The 22,909-nt window shown below is 41.6% G+C and overlaps 1 protein-coding gene and 1 pseudogene across 4 annotated transcripts in view; both read left to right on the forward strand.

The window, feature by feature from the left end:
- LOC129014497 (DDB1- and CUL4-associated factor 6-like) overlaps window positions 1–22,102 on the forward strand; it is a 37,189-nt pseudogene extending 15,087 nt beyond the window's left edge.
- ENTREP2 (endosomal transmembrane epsin interactor 2) overlaps window positions 1–22,909 on the forward strand; it is a 468,111-nt gene that overhangs the window by 368,177 nt on the left and 77,025 nt on the right. The gene's annotated exons all lie outside the window — the stretch shown is intronic.

A 22,909-nucleotide genomic window follows, 5' to 3' on the forward strand; every position in this document is an offset into this window, starting at 1 on the left:
CACATGTGCTAAATGAAAACTAGTAGGCCAGGCCTTGCGCGGGCCAAGCCCCTGAAGGTTCTAGGCTGGGTGCTGGAGCCAGCCCACGCAGACCCCTGAGCCAGCCCAGCGGGTCTCCCCAGCCCACAGCCTCAAATAAGCCCTAGAAATCAGGCAGGTGGCTAGGGCTGCTGCCATTAAGCACAGCGGCTTCTGGCCTACTGTCTCACCTCTCTACTTAAAGCTTTTATTTCCAATTTTCTTTTTTATTTATTTTTATTTTTTATTTTTCCATAAGTTATTGGGGAACAGGTGGTATTTGGTTGCATGAGTAGTGGTGATTTGTGAGATTTTGGTGCACCCATCACCAGAGCAGCATAACTGCACCCTATTTGTAGTCCTTTATCCCTCACCCCCTTCTTACTTTTCCCCTCAAGTACCCACGATCCATTGTATTATTCTTACGCCTTTGCATCCTCATAGCTTAGCTCCCACATATTAGTGAGAACATACGATGTTTGGTTTTCCATTCCTGATTTACTTCACTTAGAATAATAGTCTCCAATCTCATCCAGGTCACTGCAAATGCCATTAATTCATTCCTTTTTATGGCTAAGTAGTATTCCATATATATATATATACACCACAGTTCCTTTATACACTCATTGACTGATGGGCATTTGGATTGCTTCCACAATTTTGCAATTGCAAACTGTGCTGCTATAAACATGCGTGTGAAGTATCCTTTTCATATAATCACTTCTTTTCCTCTGCATAGATAACCAGTAGTGGGATTGCTGGATCAAGTGGTGGTTCTATTTTAGTTCTTTAAAGAATCTCCACACTGCTTTCCATAATGGCTGCATTAGTTTACATTCCCACCAGCAGCGTAGAAGTGTTCCCTGTTTACTGTATCCACGGCAACATCTACTATGTTTTGATTTTTTGATCATGGCCATTCTTGCAGGAGTAAGATGGTATTGCATTATGGTTTTGATTTTCCTTTTCCTGATGATTAATGATGTTGAGCATTTTTTCATATGTTTCTTGGCCATTTGTATACCTTCTTTTGAGAATTCTCTCTATTCATGTCCTTAGCCCACTTTTTGATGGGATTGTTTGTTTTTTTCTTACTGATTTGTTTGAGTTCATTGTAGATTCTGGAAATTAGTCCTTTGTCATATGTATAGATTGTGAAGATGTTCTGCCACCCTGTGGGTTGTCTGTTTACTCTGATGACTGTTCCTTTGGCCATGCAAAAGCTCTTTAGTTTAATTAAGTCCCGACTATCTTTGTTTTTATTGCATTTGTTTTTGGGTTCCTGGTCATGAAATCCTTGCCTAAGCCAACATCTAGAAGGTTTTCTCCAAAGTTATCTTCTATAATTTTTATAGTTTCAGGTCTTAGATTTAAGTCTTTAATCCATCTTGAGTTGATTTTTGTATAAGGTGAGAGATGAGGATCCAGTTTCATTCTCCTACATGTGGCTAGCCAGTTATCCCAACACCATTTATTGAAAAGGGTGTCCTTTCCCCACTTTATGTTAATGTTTGCTTTGTCAAAGATCAGTTGGCTGTAAATATTTGGGTTTACTTCTGGGTTCTCTATTCTATTCCTTGGGTCTGTGTGCCTATTTTTATATCAGTACCATGCTGTTTTGGTGACTGTGGCCTTATAGTATAGTTTGAAAACAGGTAATGTGATGACTCCGGATTTGTTCTTTTTGCTTAGTCTTGCTTTGGCTATGTGGGCTCTTTTTTGGTTTTGTATGATTTTAGCATTGTTTTTTCTAATCCTATGAAGAATGATGGTGGTATTTTGATGGGGATTGCATTGAATTTGTAGATTGCTTTTGGCAGTATGGTCATTTTCTCAATATTGATTCTACCCATCCGTGAGTATGGGGTGTGAGGACAAAGGGCATATACTCTTGGGAGTTCTAGGGCCCTGCCCACCGTGGGTTCTTCTCCATACCACCACAGCCAATGCTTTCTGGAAAGTGCCACCTCCCGGCAGGAGGCCAACCGGCACAAAAATGGAGCATTAAACCACCAAAGCTAAGAACCCTCACATAGTCCATTGCACCTCGCTGCCACCTCCACCAGAGCAGGCACTGATATCCACGCTGAGAGACCCATTGATGGTTCACGTCACAGGACTCTGTGCAGACCACCCTGAGTACCAGCCTGGAGCCTGATAGAACTTGCTGGGTGGCCAGACCCGGAAGACAGACAATAATCACTGCAGTTCCGCTCACAGGAAGCCACATCCATGGGCAAAGAGGGAGATTACCACACCAAGGGAACACCCCATGGGAAAAAAAGAATCTGAACAACAGCCTTCAGCCCTAGACCTTCCCTCTGACAGAGCCTACCCAAATGAGAAGGAATCAGAAAACCAACCCTGGTAATATGACAAAACTTTAACACCCCCAGAAAATCACACTAGTTTACCAACAATGGATCCAAACCAAGAAGAAGTCCCTGATTTACCTGAAAAAGAATTCAGGAGGTTAGTTATTAAACAAATCAGGGAGGCACCAGAGAAAGGCAAAGCCCAATGCAAGGAAATCCAAAAATGATACAAGAAGTGAAGGGAGAAATATTCATGGAAATAGACAGCATAAGGAAAAAAAATAAAAAATTCGGGAAACACTGGACACACTTATAGAAATGCAAGGTGCTCTGGAAAGTCTCAGGAATAGAATTCAACAAGTAGAAGAAAGAAATTCAGAGCTTGAAGACAAGATCTTCAAATTAACCCAATCCAATAAAGATAAAGAAAAAAGAAAAAGAAAATATGAACAAAGCCTCCAAGAAGTCTGGGAGTATGTTAAATTGTAATGCCCAACCTCGTTTTTACTAACCCTGTTTTTAGACTCTCCCTTTTTCCTTTAATCACCTAGTCTTGTTTCCACCTGAATGGACTCTTCCTTAGCTAAGAGAACCAGACAGACTCCATCTTCGCTCTTTCACTGGCAGCCCCTTCCTCAAGGACTTAACTTGTGCAAGCTGACTCCCAGCACATCCAAGAATGCAATTAACTGATAAGATACTGTGGCAAGCTATATCCACAATTCCCAGGAATTCGTCTGATTGATAACACCCAAAGCCCCAGGTCTATCACCTTGTAATAGTCTTAAAGCCCCTGCACCTGGAACTGTTTACTTTCTTGTAACCATTTATCCTTTTAACTTTTGCCTACTTTACTTCTGTAAAATTGTTTTAACTAGACCCCCCCGCCCACCAAGGTATAAAAGTTAAATCTAGCCACTTCTTCAGGGCCGAGAGAATTTTGGAGCGTCAAGCCCTCTCTTAGCCGCCGGCTTAAATAAAGGACTCTTAATTCGTCTCAAAGTGTGGTGTTTTTCTTTTTCTTTTTCTTTTTTTTTAACAGTGGTTAATAGTATTAAGCCATTTTTATTATGGATGATTTTAATTTACATCTTTATACTTTTGTATGTTTTATAAAATGTTTACGTTGAGCGTTTGTTACTTTTATAATCAGGAAAAAACAAATATTGCCAATGAGGCAATAGGAAGAAGAAAGCTACAGAATGTTTAGAAACGTAAGTTCATTTTTAAATGTTGGCAAACCATGGAACTCGCTCGGGTATAACAAAATGACTAACCCTAAGAATGATCAGTGTCCCTGAGGAAGAAGAGAATTCTAAAAGCTTGGAAAACATATTTGGGGGAATAATAGAGGAAATTTTCCCTGGCCTTGCTAGAGACCTAGATATCCAAGTACAAGAAGCACAAAGAATACCTGGGAAATCCATCACAAAAAGATCGTCACCTAGGCACATTGTCATCAGGTTATCCAAAGTTAGACAAAGGAAAGAGTCTTAAGAGTTGTGACACAGAGGCACTAGATAACCTATAAATGAAAACCTATCAGATTAACAGCAGATTTCTCAGCAGAAACCCTACAAGCTAGAAGGAATCGGGGCCCTATCTTCAGCCTCTTGAAACAAAACAATTATCAGCCAAGAATTTTGTATCCAGTGAAACTAAGCATCGTATATGAAGGAAAGATACCGTCTTTTTCAGACAAACAAATGCTGAGAGAATTCGCCACTACAAAAACTGCTAAAAGGAGCTCTCAATCTTCAGACAAATCTTGGAAACACATCAAAACAGAACCTTTTTAAAGCGTAAATCACACAGGACCTGTAAAACAAAAATACAAGTTAAAAAGCGAAAACAAAAAAAACCAAAGTACACAGGCAACAAACAGCACAATGAATGCGAGGGTACCTCTTATCTCAATACGAACATTGAATGTAAATGGCCTAAATGCTCCACTTAAAAGATACAGAACCACAGAATAGATAAGAACTCACCAACCCACTGCTGCCCTCAGGAAACTCAGAACTCGATGCTTCAGGAGCAGCAGAACTCAACAACCATCTGCTGCCTGCAGGAGACTCACCTAACACATAAGGACTCACCTAAACTTAAAGAGGTGGAAAAAGGCATTTCATGCAAATTGACACCAAAAGGGAGCAGGGGTAGCTATTCTTATATCAGACAAAACAAACTTTAAAGCAACAGCAGTTAAAAGAGACAGTGGGACATTTATATAATGGTGTATTAGTCTATGTTCTCTAGAGGGGCAGAACTAATGGAATATATATATATTATATATATATGAGTTTATTATTAATTCACATTATTACAAGGTCTCACAATAGGCCGTCTGCAGGCTGAGGAGCAAGGAGAGCCAGTCCAAGTTCCAAAACTGAAGAACTTGGAGTCTGATGTTTGAGGGCAGGAAGCATCCGGCACGGGAGAAAGATGTAGGCTGGGAAGCTAGGCCAGGCTCTCCTTTTCACATTTTTCTGCCTGCTTATATTCCATCTGCACTGGCAGCTGATTAGAGTGTTCCCACCCAGGTTGACGGTGGGTCTGCCTTTCCCAGCCCACTGACTCAAATGTTAATCTCCTTTGGCAACACCCTCACAGACACACTTAGGATCAATACTTTGTATCCTTCAATTCAATCAAGTTGACACTTGGTATTAATCATCACAAATGATAAAAGGCCTTGTCCGACAGGAAAATATCACAGTCCTAAACATATATGCACCTAACACTGGAGCTCCAAAATTCATAAAACAATTACTAACAGACCTAAGAAATGAGATAGACAGCAACACAATAATCGTGAGAGACTTCGGTACTCTACTGACAGCACAAGACAAGGTCATCAAGACAAAAAGTCAACAAAGAAACAATGGATTTGAACTATACCTTGGAACAAATGGACTTAACAAATATATGCAGAACATTTCATCCAAGAACCGCAGAATACACATACTATTCAACAGCAAGTGGAACTTTCTCCAAGATAACCCAACGATAGGCCATAAAATGAGCCTCAATAAATTTAAGAAAATTAAAATTGTATCAAGCACTCTCTTAGACCACAGTAGAATAAAACTGGAAATCAACTCCAAAAGGAACCTTCAAAACCGTGCAAATACATGGAAATTAAATAACTTGCTCCTTTTTTTTTAACTTTTTTTTTTTTATTATACCTTAAGTTCTAGGGTACATGTGCACAACGTGCAGGTTAGTTACATATGTATACATGTGCCATGTTGGTGTGCTGCGCCCATTAACTCGTCATTTACATTAGGTATATCTCTTAATGCTATCCCTCCCCCCTCCCCCCACCCCACAACAGGCCCTGGTATGTGATGTTCCCCTTCCTGTGTCCAAATGTTCTCATTGTTCAGTTCCCACCTATGTGTGAGAACATGCGGTGTTTGGTTTTTTGTCCTTGCGATAGTTTGCTGAGAATGATGGTTTCCAGCTTCATCCATGTCCCTACAAAGGACGTGAACTCATCCTTTTTTTATGGCTGCATAGTATTCCATGGTGTATATGTGCCACATTTTCTTAATCCAGTCTATCATTGTTGGACATTTGGGTTGGTTCCAAGCCTTTGCTGTTGTGAATAGTGCCGCAATAAACAACGTGTGCATGTGTCTTTATAGCAGCATGATTTATAATCCTTTGGGTATATACCCAGTAATGGGATGGCTGGGTCAAATGGTATTTCTAGTTCTAGATCCTTGAGGAATCGCCACACTGTCTTCCACAATAGTTCAACTAGTTTACAGTCCCACCAACAGTGTAAAAGTGTTCCTATTTCTCCACATCCTCTCCAGCACCTATTGTTTCCTGAATTTTTAATGATTGCCATTCTAACTGGTGTGAGATGGTATCTCATTGTGGTTTTGATTTGCATTTCTCTGAGGACCAGTGATGATGAGCATTTTTTCATGTGTCTGTTGGCTGAATAAATGTCTTCTTTTGAGAAGTGTCTGTTCATATCCTCACCCACTTTTGGATAGGGTTGTTTGTTTTTTTCTTGTAAATTTGTTTGAGTTCTTTGTAGATTCTGGATATTAGCCCTTTGTCAGATGAGTAGATTGCAAAAATTTTCTCCCATTCTGTAGGTTGCCTGTTCACTCTGATGGTAGTTTCTTTTGCTGTGATTGTATATCTAATCTAGAAAACCGCATCGTCTCAGCCCAAAATCTCCTTAAGCTGAAAAGCAAATTCAGCAAAGTCTCAGGATACAAAATCAATGTGCAAAAATACAAGCATTCTTATACACTAATAACAGACAAGCAGAGAGCCAAATCATGAGTGAACTCCCATTCACAATTGCTTCAAAGAGAATAAAATACCTAGGAATCCAACTTACAAGGGATGTGAAGGACCTCTTCAAGGAGAACTATAAACCACTGCTCAGTGAAATAAAAGAGGATACAAACAAATGGAAGAACATTCCATGCTCATGGATAGGAAGAATCAATATCGTGAAAACGGCCATACTGCCCAAGGTAATTTATAGATTCAATGCCATCCCCATCAAGCTACCAATGACTTTCTTCACAGAATTGGAAAAAAACTACTTTAAAGTTCATACGGAACCAAAAAAAAGCCCGCATTGCCCAGTCAATCCTAAGCCAAAAGAACAAAGCTTGAGGCATCATGCTACCTGACTTCAAACTATACTACAAGGCTACAGTAACCAAAACAGCATGGTACTGGTACCAAAACAGAGATATAGACCAATGGAACAGAACAGAGCCCTCAGAAATAATACCACACATCTACAACCATCTGATCTTTGACAAACCTGACAAAAACAAGAAATGGGGAAAGGATTCCCTATTTAATAAATGGTGCAGGGAAAACTGGCTAGCCATATGTAGAAAGGTGAAACTGGATCCCTTCCTTACACCTTATACAAAAATCAATTCAAGATGGATTAAAGACTTAAATGTTAGACCTAACACCATAAACACCCTAGAAGAAAACCTAGTCAATACTATTCAGGACATAGGCATGGGCCAGGACTTCATGTCTAAAACACCAAAAGCAATGGCAACAGAAGCCAAAATTGACAAATGGGATCTAATTAAACTAAAGAGCTTCTACACAGAATAACTTGCTCCTGAATGAGCATTGGGTCAAAAACGAAATCAAGATGGAAATTAAAAAATTCTTCAAACTGAAAGACAATAATGACACAAACTGTCAAAACCTCTGGGATACAGCAAAGGCAGTGCTAAGAGGCAAGTTCATAGCCCTAAACGCCTACATCAAAAAGACTGAAAGAGCACAAACTGACACTCTAGGGTCACATCTCAAGGAACTAGAGAAACAATAACCAGCAAAAGAAAGGAAATAACAAACCCAGCAAAAGAAAGGAAATAACCAAGATCAGAGCAGAACTAAATGAAATTGAAACAAAAAAATACAAAAGATAAATGAACAAAAAACTGGTTCTTTGAAAAGATAAGTAAAATTGATAGACTATTAGCAAGATTAACCAAGAAACAAGAGAGAAAACCCAAATAAGCTCATTAAGAAATGAAATGGGAGGTATTACAACTGACACCACTGAAATACAAAAGATCATTCAAGGCTACTGTGAACAGCTTTACACACATAAACTAGAAAACCTAGAAGAGACGGATAAATTCCTGGAAAAATACAACCCTCCTAGCGTAAGGCAGGAAGAATTAGATACCCTGAACAGACCAGTAACCAGCAGTAAGATTGAAATGACAATTTAAAAATTACCAACAAAAAAAAGTCGAGGACCAGATGGATTCACAGCAGAATTCTACCAGATATTCAAAAAGGAATTGGTACCAATCCTTTTGAAACTGTTCCATGAGATAGAGAAAGAAGAGACCCTCCCTAATTCATTCTATGAAGCCAGTATCACCCTAATACCAAAACCAGGAAAGGACCTAACCAAAAAAGAAAACTACAGACCTATATTCTTGATGAACATAGATGCTAAATCTTTAACAAAATATTAGCTAACCAAATCCAACAGCATATCAAAAGATAATCCACCATGATCAAGTGGGTTTCATGCCAGGGATGCAGAAATGGTTTAACATATGCAAGTCAATAAATGTGATAACACCACATAAACAGAATTAAAAACAAAAATCACATGATCATCTCAATAGATGCAGAAAAAGCATTCAGCAAAATCCAGCATCCCTTTATGATTAAAACTTTCAGCAAAATCGGGATACAAAGGACATATCTCACTGTAATAAAAGCCATCTATGACAAACTCGCAGCCAACATAATACTGAATGGGGAAAAGTTGAAAGCATCCCCTCTGAGAACTGGAACAAGACAAGGATGCCCACTCTGACCACTCCTCTTCAACATACTACTGAAGTCCTAGCCAGGGCAATCAGACAAGAGAAAGTAATTTCCCATATTTGGAGAACGATTTGTCCTAAAGAATTCTGAAGTGAAGTGAGACATAGATCTGAAGTCACTGGAGGAGGGGCTGGGCCATGCTGGGAGGGGCTTGTGGAGCAGCCTCAGGGCTGCAGGGCACACGTCGAGTGTGTCTGAGAGGTGGTTGGGTGCACTCTGCCACACAGCATGATGGTCGCAGAACACTGTGACTCTCCACTGGCTTCACCGTAGAGGGAATGACGGCAGATTTTCATCATTTTACTATAGGAAAAATGAGGCCTCCCTCATTTGTAGTAGTAGCAAAAACAAAATGCAGAAATCTTCCTAGTAAAAGACTGAAGAAATAATTTGATTTTTTACTCTTTCCATTATTATGTAGTAACCTGAATAACTGCATATTTTACAGACAATCCCCTTCTATTAATCATCTGATCCTAAGTGTTAGGAGTAACGTGGTACTTGCACAGTTCATACCCATGGATTGCATTCTGGGACGTATCTTAATGCATTTGAAGCACAGGTGTCTATTGAAAATATACAAAGGAAAGAGATGAATTGGGATAAGAGATAGTTAGAGAAGGATGTATCATCTTTAAGTTGCAAGCCTATTTTAAAAGGTGCCTGGGATTTGTTGTAGTCCGTTATGGTGGGATGCCAGACACAGAGACCACTGCTCTGAAAGAAGAGTTTATTACTCACAGTTTCCAAGAGGAAGGGCCGTGCTACCCAGGCAAGACCACACAGAGAAGCTCGGAGGGATCTAGGGCAGTGGTCCCCAATGGTATTGGCACCATGGACAAGTTTTATGGAAGACAATTTTTCCATGAACTGGGGGAGGGTCCAGGTCAGGGATGGTTTCAGATGAAACTGTTCCACCTCAGATCATCAGACATTAGATTCTCATAAGGAGTGTGCAACCTAGATCCCTTGCATACACAGTTCACAATAGGAATCGCACTCCTATGAGAATATAATGCTGCTGCTGATCTGACAGGAGGTGGAGGCAGTAATGCTCACCCACCGCTTGCCTCCTGTTGTGAAACCCAGTTCCTAACAGGTCAAGGACTGGTACTGGTCTGTGGCCCAGGGCTTGGAGACCCCTGATCTAGGGGACAGCATGGGCCAGATCCTTTACGGTGGTTTTTGTGGGGAAGAATGTGCAGGCATGTTTGAGCCCGGTGAGAATTGGCTGGTTTGACCTGTTGGCTGTAGGAGTAGCCCCCAGTTGTCTAGTACCTTACCTGGCCCTGGGATGATTTACGGCAGGGGAAATAGTGGCTTAGTTGTGAGAGTTAAATGAAGGGCGTGGTTCAAGGTGTGGGCTGTGGATTGGTTGGTCTGCATAGGAAAAGTGGGCTTGCAGGTGAGTTGCTTATTATCTGAAGGAATTAGCTAGCCCTGGGAGGGGCAGTCTCTCCTGGATTAGTAGACCCCAAGATGTCAAAGCATCTTAAAATGCAGAAAGTAAAAAGCATTATACAAAACCTTCTTGAAACCTTTACAATCCAGTTGAATTAACCCAGGTGACACTTTTGCATCCAACTTTTTACTTTTACATCCTTCCACTAATTTCAGAATCAGTTGTGAGCAGCCACCCGATGCCAGGGAGCAGTTTGTGCTCTGATGGGGTGACAGCTGGGTAGAGTGACCCTGCAGGGGTACCAGGGCACAGAGACTCACAGGAAGAGGGAAACTCAGTCCCTGAGAGCAGAGGAAGATGCTCAGGCTGAGTCTTGGAAGAAGCCCACCCTTTCCCTGTGTGAGACCCGCACTTTCCAGGTGGAAGAACCAAAATCAAAATGCAACTTTCTCTTTTGCTTCCACCATCCCTGGAAGGTCTCCTCATGACCGTGGTCCTTCTCTCTCTGTGGGAAACTGAGGCAGGCCTTGAGGTCCACTCAGTCATAAGCAACAGACTCTCCCCCGGACTACTGTGTATTTTTTATTTGTTTTTGTTTTTGTTTTGAGACAGAGTCTGTCTCTGCTGCCCAGGCTGGAGTGTAGTGGGGTGATACCGGCCCACAGCAACCTCTGACTCTGACTCCCGGGTTGAAGTGATACCCCTGCCTCAGCCTCCCAAGTAGCTGGGATTACAGGTGCCCGCCACCACGCCCAGCTAATTTTTGTATTTTTAGTAGAGACGGGGTTTCACTATGTTAGCCAGGCTGGTCTCCAACTCCTGACCTCAGGCAGTCTGCCCACCTTGGCCTCCCAAAGTGCTGGGATTACAGGCATGAGCCACCACGACCAGATAGATTTGTGTATTTTTTTTTAAATGGATCCTCTGTGTTAGCTCAGACATAGCCAGAGAACAAAGCACGCATTGTAAGTATTGAACCCAATAACTCTTGACAGGTGAACAAACCCATGGAACCGACACTTAGATCAGAAGTAAAACATCTCCAGCATCCCCGGGAGCCCCGCCCTTCCTTCTCCCAGTTACTCATACCACACTCCCCATGGGCACCTGCTATCCTAACTTCTAATGTCACAAAAGAATTCTTCCTGGCTTTCAGCTTTATGAATAGAATCATATGTAATTGACCCTTTTGTTTCTTGCTTTTTTCATTCAACATGTCGGTTAGATTCGCTCATCTTATTGCAAGTAGCTCTGGTTTCCGGTTTTTCATCGTGTGAGTACATCGCAGTTTTGTCTTCCCCACTCTCCTCCCAGTGTGAAGCTATTGTGGATACACAGGCATGGCTATTCTCCTGTATTGCTTTGGATGAACATCCATCTGTTGGTTACAGCGGAAGTGAAGTCTGTAGGTCATAGGATGTAGGGTATACCTATAGGTATATAGGTATAGGTATGTTTAGCTTTGGTAGATACTGCCAAACTGCTTGTTTTCCGAAGTTGTTCGTATTAATTTTCACTCCCACCAGGGGTGTATGTGAGTTCTGTTTACTGAGGAATCTGATGTCTGTGGTGTGCTGGCGCCTCCCTCAAACCTCAGCTGTCACTTCCTGCAGAAGCACAGAGAGAATTGCTTCCCCTGTCGCTGGGCAGAGGCTTGAGAGAACTCTGAGGCTGCCCTATTCGCCAGCATTTCTCGATCGTTTCAAAGTAGATGACACATGTTTAAGGAGTCAGCTAATTCCCTCCTAGCAAGCATCAACATTTTACAATGTCTTTATGTACTTGGTCGGAAGCATTTTATTTTCTCTTATTTTTGGTCCTATCTACTTATAGGTAGGGCAGGGATGGCAAGTAGGTTTCACGTTGTGTGCCAGCTTCCTCTGCCTGGCATTAAGTGCCCAGAACAGTGTGTTGGATAGGATTCTGAGGCTGTTATCTGGACTTAGGGTGGGGGGAGGGGACGGTGAAAGCAAAAGAGGGAAACGGTGGGATGTGTGTTCTGTGTTTGCCATCCCTGCTGTAGGGGACACAAAAGGGAGTCTCAGTTCTCAGAAATCCCAGCATTTGTAGGCCCCCCCCAGGGGAGAGGGGGGCTACAGGCTAGGAGGGGCCAGTGTGGGGGTTTGTGTCCCTAGCAAACCCCCTTCCCTTGGCAGGGAAGGTGGGGTGACCCCTACTGATGGCTGCATTCCCAACCTAGTGGGGAGGCTGAGGGGAATCTCTCAGTGACACGCCCATCCACACGATTCCAAGCCTATTGTGCAGAACAGGGAAACCCCCCAGTGATGAGCTGGCTTTGTCCCCAGGCCTGGCAGGGACTGGATTTAGCATCTCTCCAGGAACAAACAGGTGCCCAGTCCCTCGTGCTCTGGATTAAGGAAGAGACAGGTGAAGCCAGCTGGACTTCCTGGGTGGAGAGGAGACTTGGAGAGCTTTTCTGACTTACCAGGGGATTGTAAAACACACCAATCAGCACCCTGTAGCTAGGTTTGTAAAATGCACCAATCAGCACTCTGTAAAATTCACCAATCAGCAGGATTCTAAAAGTAGCCAATCGTGGGGGAGGATTGAGAAAAGGGCATTCTGATAGGAGAGAAACAGAACATGGGCGGGGACAAATAAGGGAATAAAAAGCTGGCCACCCCAACCAGCAGCGGCGAATCGCTCGCAGGCTGTGGAAGCTTTGTTCTCTTGCTGTTCATGATAAACGTTGCTGCCGTTCACTTTTTGGGTCCGTTGCCATCTTTAAGAGCTGCAACGCTCCCTGGGAAGGTTTGCGGCTTCATTCTTGAAGTCAGTGAGACCACGAACCCACGGGCAGGAATCCACTCTGGACACACCAGTCCACATGCTTCCACGCCCATTGTGTAGCACAGGGGAAACCACCCAGTGATAGGGTGGCTTTGTCCCCAGGCCTGGCGGGGACCGGATTCAGCATCTTTTCAGGAACAAACAGGTGCTCAGTCCCTAGTGCGCTGGAGTAAGGAAGAGCTGGAGGGGCCGACTGAGGGCACTGCTGTAGGAGTTGCTCGGGGAATCGCTTTGAACCCCACGAGGGAAAGCAGCTCCGTGTCATGCAAGCCAGGGACCACGTCTATGCTGGCCCTGAGTTTACACGGGGGAGACAGCGGTGAAGGTAGTTTTAATTGGTCTCAAACTGCCTATGTTGGTGACACGTGTGAATATAAAACGTTTAGGCAGAACACGGAAGGGATTAAAAGCATCCAAACTAAATTAAGTTAGTAATCACGGGTGGTGGTAATTTATTTTTCTAAAACACCTTTATGGTGATATAATTCACATATCATACAATTCACCCACTTAAAGTGTAAAATTCAGTGGTTTTTAATATATTTACTGAAGGTGCGTTACCACCACAGTCAATTTTAGAGCATTTTCATCACCTCAGAAAGATATACCATACCCTTAATGTCCCACCGCTGGATTGGCCCCTGTCCCCGACGGACTCCCTGACAACTGCTGAGCTGGTTTCTGTCCCTGTGGGTTTTCGTGTTCTGGATGTTGAATGGAATCATGCGAGGTGTGATCTGTGGTATCTGGCCTCTTTGACTTAGCATAATGTTATCAGGGTCCACCCGTGTTGCACTGTGATTACTGGAGTTTCTGGGGTCTTACCAGTGCCTTTAAGTGTCTTGAACATCACCAGCATAAGGGTTTTTGCTGTGGTCTGAATGTTTTTGTCCCCCACCCCCCCGAATTCCTATGTTGAAATTCTAACCTCCAAGGTGATGATATTAGGAGGTAGGGTCCTTGGGAGGTGATTAGGTCACACGGGTGGAGCCCGCATGAGTGGGTTAGTGCCTTTATGATAGAGGTCCCAGAAAACTGCCTTGTCTCTTCTGCCAGGTGAGGACACAGTGACCCACCTGTGAACCACGATGTCACCATACACCAAATCTGCTGGTGTTTTAATCCTGGACTTCCCAGCCTCCAGAACTCTGAGAAATAAATGTCTACTATTTATAAGCCACCCTGTCTGTGGTATTTGTTATAGTAGTACAGAGAAAGGCAGTTATGTCGTCGTATGTCATTGGGGCTGGTGTTGGTGCGGACCCTCTCCCGCCACCAGCAGGGGTGCTGCAGGACAGTGGCATTGCTCAGAAAGCAGGACGAGGACTGAGTAAGGCAAGTGAGATGCTTACCTCTGCAGCAAGACTTAAGGTGGCTCATCCTTCAGACAAAGGAAGCAAAAATTACTGGGTTAGGGAGAAATCAACAGGTTACTGAGAGTTTTTGTGAAAGAGATGGAAACCTACAAGTATTCAAAAAGTTGAATTGACTTCTGTTCGTCACAGAACACAATCAACAGAAGAGGCTCCATGGGTGAAAATATTTACCAATCGTATATTTGATAAGAGGTTACTATCCGGAATGTATAAAGAACTCCTACAGCTCAACAAGAACACAAACAACCCAATTTAAAAACAGACAAAGGACTTGAATAGATATTTCTCCAAAGAATATATACAAATGCCCAGTAAGCACATGAAAAGGTGCACAACATCACTAATGGTTAGGGAAATGCAAATCGAAACCAGAGTGAGATACCACCTGACACCCACTGCAATGACTATGATTTTTTGAAAACCCAGAAAATAAGTGTTGGTGAGGATGTAGAGAAGTTGGAAGCCTTGTACACTCTTGGTGGAACATAAAATGGCACAGCTGCTGTGGAAAACATTATGACATTTTCTTAAATCATTAAACAGAGAATTGCCACATGATCCAGCAATTCCACTTCTGGGAATTTACCCAAAGAATTGAAAGCAGGGACTCAAATAGATATTTGCACACCCATGTTCATAGCAGCATTATTAGCAGCAGCCAAGAGCTGAAAACAACCCAGGTGTCCATCTACAGATGAATTATCAAGAAAATATGGTAGATGCATCTGATGGAACATTCTTCAGCCTTAAAAAGGAAGGAAATCCCGACACGTGCTACAACATGGATGAACCTTGAAGACATGCTGAGTGAAATAGGCCAGCCACAAAAGGACAAATACTGCCTGATTCCACTTGCGGGAGGTACCTGGAGTAGTGAATCCACAGAGAGAGAAAGTAGAATGGGAGTTGTTGGGGGCCTGTGGGAGAGGGAATGGGTATTTGTTTAGTGGGGACAGAATTTCAGTTTGGAAAGATGAAAAAGTTGTGGAGGTGGTTGGTAGTGATGGTAGCACAACAAGGTGAATATGTTTAATGCCACTGAACTGTATGCCGACAAATGGTGAAGATGGTAAATTTTATGTTGTGTGTATTTTACCACAATTTAAAAATTAGGGTCTAGTTTTTGTAGCTTTGTTTGAACCTTTGGGAAGAAAAATTAGGGGCTAGTTTCTACAAATCTATTCTTTAATGAAAATAATAGCAACACCAATAACACCGGCAAATAGCATTGGCACTTTGCATTTTTACCTGTCTAATCTCATTTGATCCTCACTGGGGTCCGGGAACCTGAAGACCAGAGAGGTCACATGGCTTGTCCTGGGTCACTCCATGGCAGTTAGGACTGTGAGTAGTCTCTGTCGCCTGTGCTGCGCCTCCTTCCTCCTCGAAACAGGCTCCTCACATCCAAGGATACTGGCTTTGGTGTGCCCACTGTAAGTTCTCAGGCTTGACACATGCCAGCCTCTTCCCAGCCCTCTGCCCTGCTCTGCCTGCAGGCTCAGCCTTCCCACACTGCCTTCCCTTTGAGAATATCTGAAGGTCACATACTCATCCCATTTGTACTTCTGTAAGAGAATCGTGGGGGCATCCCCCTCTTTTTGTTGTATAAGCCCTTTCTACTCCCAGACAGGCTGATAGACCATAAATAAGGGGGGCAGGCTAGCTGTTAAGTGCCCCAAAGAGATTTGTGAAAAATTACTGTGGCCTCATTTGCAAAGCTCTGCGGTGTCGTTCCCAATGACTCGAACACTGAGGGATACTCTTAGAATAAATCTGTCAGCCGCCTGCACACCCAGATGTCGAGGTCAGGGAACTAATCAGGAGGTTTTCAGAATTTTTCTAAGAATTAATCACAAACTCAATGAAATAACTGATGGAAAAGATTTATTTGGATGTCTATTCCCTGGGGTCATTGAAGGGTTATTTTGTTTGATAAATCATGCTTTCCAGCCAAGCTGATCTCCCCTCCCTTTCCCTGGATGATCCTTCAGACTGAGGAAAATGTCTTGCCGTTTATCATAGCTACTTCAATATTAATGCCTAGCCTAGAGATGTGATCATATGAGATAATTCCTTGCATGTTTTTGAGATGTGGGAGAGTAAACTGTTTCAGGAGAGCTGGACTCCTGTCCAGTTGATCACAGCAAAGGGAAACGGTTGAAGCCAAAGAGGATATAGATCAAAGGGTACAAAATTTCAGTTAGATTGGAGTAAGTTTTAGTGATCTGTTTCACAAAATGATGACTATAATAAATAAATAATGCATCGTATATTTCAAAATTGCTTAAGAGTAGATTTTAAATGTTTTCACCACAAAAAGATAAATATGTCGGCCAACAAACATGAAAAAAAGCTCATCATCACTGATCATTACAGAAATGCAAATCAAAAAGCACAATGAGATACCATCTCACACCAGTTAGGATGGCAATTATTAAAAAGGCAGGAAACAACAGATGCTGGTGAGGCTGTGGAGAAACAGGAACAATTTTTGTTGTTGTTGTTGATGTTTTGTTGTTGTTTATGGGATGGAGTCTCGCTCTGTCGCCCAGGCTGGAGTGCACTGGCGCAATCTCAGCTCACTGCAAGCTCTGCCTCCCGGGTTCACGCCGTTCTCGTGCCTCAGCCTCCGCAGTAGCTGGGACTACAGGCGCCTGCCAAAACGCCTGGCTAAATTTTTGTATTTTTAGTAGAGACGAGGTTTTGCCGTGTTAGCCAGGATGGTCTCGATCTCCTGTCCTCATGATCCGCCTGCCTCGGCCTCCCAAAGTACCGGGATTACAGGCGTGAGCCACGGTGCCCGGCCCTAGGAATGGTTTTATACTGTTGATGGGAGTGTAAATTAGTTCAACCATTTTGGAAGACAGTGTGGCTGTTCCTCAAGGATCTAGAACCAGAAATACCATTTGACCCAGCAATCCCATTTCTGGGTATATACCCAAAGGATTATAAATCATTCTGCCACAAAGACACATGCACATGTATGTTTATTGCAGCACTATTTACAATAGCAAAGACTTGGAACCAACCCAAATGCCCATCAATGATAGACTGGATAAAGAAAATGTAGCACATATACACCATGAATACTATGCAGCCATAAAAAAGAATAAGTTCACGCCTTTTTCAGGGACATAGATGAAGCTGGAAGCCATCATTCTCAGAAAACTAACACAGGAACAGAAAACCAAACACTGCATGTTCTCACTCATAAGTAGGAATAGAACAGCGAGAACACATGGACACAGGGAGGGGAATATCACATACCAGGGCCTGTCAGGGGTTGGGGGCAAGGGGAGGGAGAACATTAGGACAAATACCTAATGCATGCAGGGCTTAAAACCTAGATGACGGGTTGACGGGTGCAGCAGACCACTATGGCACATATATACCTAGGTAACAAACCTGTACATTCTGCATCTGTATCCCAGAACTTAAAGTAAAATAAAAAAATTTTTTTAAATGTGAGGCGATTTGTGAATTAGCTTGATTCAATCATTCTGCAATGTAAACATTACTAAGACATCACACTGTACCCCATAAATATGTAATATAGAATTATTTCTCAATTAAAAATAAAATTAAAAGAAGAAACTAGATAAAGAGCAGCATAATCAACCCAAAGCGAGTAGGTGGCAGGAAATCATAAATGAAAGAGCAGAAATCAATGAAATGGACAACAGAAAACCAATGGAGAAAAACCAATGAAAAAGGAACTGATACTTTGACAACATCAACAACACTGACAAAACTCTAGCAAGAAAAAAAGTTAGAAGACACAAATTCCCAATGTCTGGGAAGAAACCGGGATATAACTACAGACCCAGCAGACATCAAAAGGATAATAAGGGAATAATAGGAATGGCTTTACACAAATGAACTTCACAACTTAGATGAAATAGATCAATTTCTTGGAAAACACAAACTAACATAATTAGTACACTATGAAATAGAGAATTTGAATAGCACTATAATTATTAAAGAAATTGAATTTATAATTCTAAAACTTTCAGAAACAAAATCTCCAGGTCCAGATGGTTTCATTGGAGAATGCTATTAAGGATTTATAGAATTAATACCATTTCTACACAATTTCTCAGAAAAAATAGAAGAAACATTTCCAAATTGATTTTGTGAGAGTAATATTGCTGTGCTACCAAAAACCAGACAAAGACAGTATAGAAAAATAAAATTACAGACCAATATCCCTTATTAATGTGATATAGATACAAAAATCCTTAACAAAATAATAACGAATAAAATTCAACATATCTGAAAGGAGTTATACATCATTGCCAAGAGGGATTTATTCCAGGGATTCAAGACTGGTTTGATATTTAAAAATCAGTCAATTTATTCTATCATATCAACAGGCTAAAGAAGAGAAACCGCATGGCTGTACCAATTGATACAGAAAAAGCATTTGACAAAATCAAACACCTTTTCATAACTAAAAAGGAAACTTAGAAAAATAGGCATAGAGAACATCCTCAACTTGAAAAAGAGCATCTACAAAAGACCTACAGCTAACACACTTAATGGAGACTGAATGCTTTTCCCCTAAGATCAGGAACAAGACAAGCATGCTCATTCGTACCATTTTTTTCAACATAGAACATAATGCCATAATTTCAAGCCAATGTAGTATGGCAAGAAAATAAAATAAAAGGCATACAGATTAGAAAAGAAGAAATATAACTAACGCTGTTTATGGATGACACGAGTATCTATGTAGAAAATCCCAAAGAATCTTTAAAAAACAAACAGAACAAACAAGCCTCTTAGAATTAATAAGTGAGTTCAGCAAGGTTGTAGGATACAAGATAAACATACAAAATTCAATTGTATTTCTTGTGTATTAATAGTGAGCTGTATAGTAACAGTAATACTACATATTAACAGTGAGCATATGGACACTGAAATTAAAAATCACTTAAAAAGGTACATAAGTGTAAATCTAACAAAACGTACACTGAAAACTACTTAACAATGAAGAAATAAATAAATTGGAAAATTCAGTGTAGTAAATATGTCAATTCCCCCCAGTTAATATGTGGGTTTGGGCCGGGCGCAGTGGCTCACACCTGTAATCCTAGCACTTTGGGAGGCCAAGGCGGGCAGATCACCTGAGGTAAGGAGTCCAAGACCAGCCTGGCCAACATGGCAAAACCACATCTCTACTAAAAATACAAAAAAAACTAGCTGGGCCTGGTAGTGGGGCACCTGTAATCCCAGCTACTCAGGAGGCTGAGGCAGGAGAATTGCTTGAACCCAGAAGGCAGAAGTTTCAGTGAGCTGAGATCATGCAATTGCACACCAGCCTGGGCAACAAGAGCAAAAATTCCATCTCAAAAAAAAAAAAAAATGTGGGTTTGATTCAATCCCTGTCAAAATCCCAGCAACATTTTTTTTTGTAGACAATGACAGTCTTATTCTAAAATGTATATGGAGACCAGTTGTGGTGGCTCACACCTGTACACCCAGCGCTTTGGAAGTCTGAGGTGGGAGGATCACTTGAGGCCAGGAATTCGAGTGGTCTTGACCACTCGACCAGCCTGGCCAACATGGCAAAACCTTGTCTCTACTAAAAATACAAAAATTAGCCAGGCATGGTGGCGTGCGCCTGTAATTCCAACTATCTGGGAGGCTGAGCCACAAGAATTGCTTGAACCCAGGAGGTAGAGGTTGCAGTGAGCCAAGATCGTGCCACTGCTCTCCAGTCTGGGTGACAGAGCGAGACCTGTCTCAAAAAAAAAATGTATATGGAAAGATAAATAATTTTGAAAAATAAGAATTAAATGGGAGGAATTAATTTTTTGATTTCCAGACTTATAGCCACGGTAATCAAGACTTGGTGATTGGTGGAAAGATAGATCAATGGAACAAAGAGAGACACACAAATATGCCCGACTAATTTTTGACAAAAGCCAAAGGAATTAAGCAAAGAAAAGTTAGATTTTTCAACAAATGTTGGAACAATTGGACATCTATAGGCAAAAATAATCAACCTCATCCCAAGTCTCATATCTTACACTAAAAGTGACTGAAAATGGGTCATGCAATCAAATGTAAAAATAAAATTATAAAACATTTAGAAAAAACATAGGAGAAAGATCTAGGGCTAGGCAGCGTTCTTAGATCAACACCAAAAGTGTAGGAGCAAAAATATGTAAGTTGGACTTCATCAAAATTTAAAACTTTTACTCTATGAATGATCCTTTTGAGAGGATAAAAAAACTACAGACTGAGAAAATATTTACAAGCCACATATATAACAAAGCCATGTACTATATATGATTTGTCTTTTATGCTGAGTTAAAATTGTTTTATTATTTGTTTAGTGTCTCTGTTTCTAATTTACTCTCAAACTTCCCAGGAGAACTTAAAATCTCCTCTGAATACAGTCCTACCCATCAGGCGTTCTGTCAGCTTCATTTTCTTAGAGACATTTCCATTGAGCCTCTGTTTCCTGCTTCAGTCTGGACAAGTTAGCCTATAGTCAGTCTATATATTTACCATGCTAGGACATCCTTTTCCCATTTTCTTAGAACTTCCTCTATCTCTTTTCTGTGTTAGATCCCATCTTCTCTTTTTTTCTTGGCTTAGTCCCTCATTTCAGGGAAGAAGTACCTCTTCCAGTACTTTCTTGTCTAAAATTAAAAAGACTAAAACAAGCACAAGCCAGGATGTGGAGTAATGGGGACCCTCGAACAGTACTGGTGAGTGTGTAAATTGGTACAGCCACTTTGGAAAGTGGCTTTGTATTGTCTGCTAAAGCTGAAAATTCCCAGGGGCCCAGCAGCTCTGATCAATAGGTATTTTGTACCCAAAAGAAATATGCACATGTGTGTACCAGCCGACCAGTACAGAATATCAAACAGCATTAATCTTATTGCAAAAAACTTAGCAACAGTCCAAACGTCCCGTGGCAAGAGAGTAGATATATAAATGGCAGCATATTCACACAATGTAATATACAACAGTGAACATGATCAATTATATTTATATGCAGTAAGGTAGATGAATCTTGTAATTTTGAATGAAAGAAGCCAAATACTAAAAATATTGTATGATTCTATTTGTATCAAGTTAGAAAACCAGGTGAAGCTAAACTATAGTGGTAAATGTATAAAGGTGGAAGCCTAGAAGTGATTATTTAAAAAGTAAGGAATGTGGTGAGCTTTTGGTGCAGCGAGGGGGAGGAATGACAGGGAATGAGGCATGGAAGGCCTTTTAGGAACATGGCCATGGGCCGGTGGGTGCTTGCTTAATGATAAATCATTGAACTGAATATGTTTGCTTTGTGCACTCTTTGTGTATGTGTGTTAGGTTTCACAATATGAACGGTTAAGAAAATGAGCAAAGATGAAAACAAACCCACCCACCCACAAATTAGATACTATTATATTAGTTACTGCATGGACAAAAATGTCTAAGTCCAACATTAGCAAGCATTGGTGAGGATGTGGATTAGCCTGAATTCACACCCTATTGGTGGGAGTATAATTTGTTTGAATTATTTGAAAAATGGTTTGATTTTACCAAGTAATGTTGTGTGTGCATGTACTATAGGGCAGAACAGTTCTGCCGGGGTGCTCCATGGGTCTCCTGCTGGGGCTGGAGAGCTGGCACCTCCCTGGAACCTGTTCTTTTCCTGGTGTATATTGGAAGTTCCAGGGAGAGGGTGCAGAAACATGAAGCCTGTGGAGGTCTTAAGTTCAGAACCTGCAAGCTGTCACCTCTACCCATATTCTCCTGCTGAAAGCCACTCGCAAAGCCCACCTGACATGGAGCAGGGGGTGGCAGGGGCTAAGTCTTAAGCTAAGCTGAGTTCCTCTGGTGAATATCAGCACATTTCTTGGCTCTGAGGATGCTGCATTACACCTCCCCCAGTATTTAGGAGAGGCGGACACGTTGATAGCTGGAGGTTTTATAAGTATTGCCTCGGTCTCAGCAATATTCATGCAATGAAAAATTATTTGTTACGGTTATAAATGGCCAATATTTGTCTGAAAAGTATTTGTACTTCGAGTTGGCTGCTGTTTCAACATATTATCTATTGGAAAGTAGGGCACTTCTTAGTCTAAGGAAAATAACTTGTTTCATGTTCAGTGTTATTTTGAATAAAATTGCATAGATTTTACTGATTTTTTTTTTTTTTTTTTTTTTTTTTTGAGATGGAGTCTCGCTCTGTCATCCAGGCTGGAGTGCAATGGCATGATCTCAGCTCACTGCAAACTCCGCCTCCTGGGTTCAAGCGATTCTCCTGCCTCAGCCTCCTGAGTAGCTGGGATTACAGGTGCATACTACCATGCTGAGCTAATTTTTGTGTTTTTAGTAGAGACAGGGTTTCATTGTGTTGGTCAGACTGGTCTTGAACTCCTGACCTCGTGATCTTCCCGCCTCAGCCTCCCAAAGTGCTGGGATTACAGGCGTGAGCCACCGCGCCTGGCCTGATTTTCTTTTTTAGTAGTTTTACATCTAGGATTTTATTATTTTTTATTTATGTATTTTTGAGACAGGGTCTCAGTATGTTACCCAGCCAGGCTGGTCTCAAACTCCTAGGCTCAAGCAATCCTCCTGCCCTGGCCTGCTGAGTAGCTGCAAATGCAGGTTGTGTACCACCA

This window comes from Pongo pygmaeus, chromosome 16 (genome assembly GCF_028885625.2).
Source record: "Pongo pygmaeus isolate AG05252 chromosome 16, NHGRI_mPonPyg2-v2.0_pri, whole genome shotgun sequence".
Classification (NCBI taxonomy): domain Eukaryota; kingdom Metazoa; phylum Chordata; class Mammalia; order Primates; family Hominidae; genus Pongo; species Pongo pygmaeus.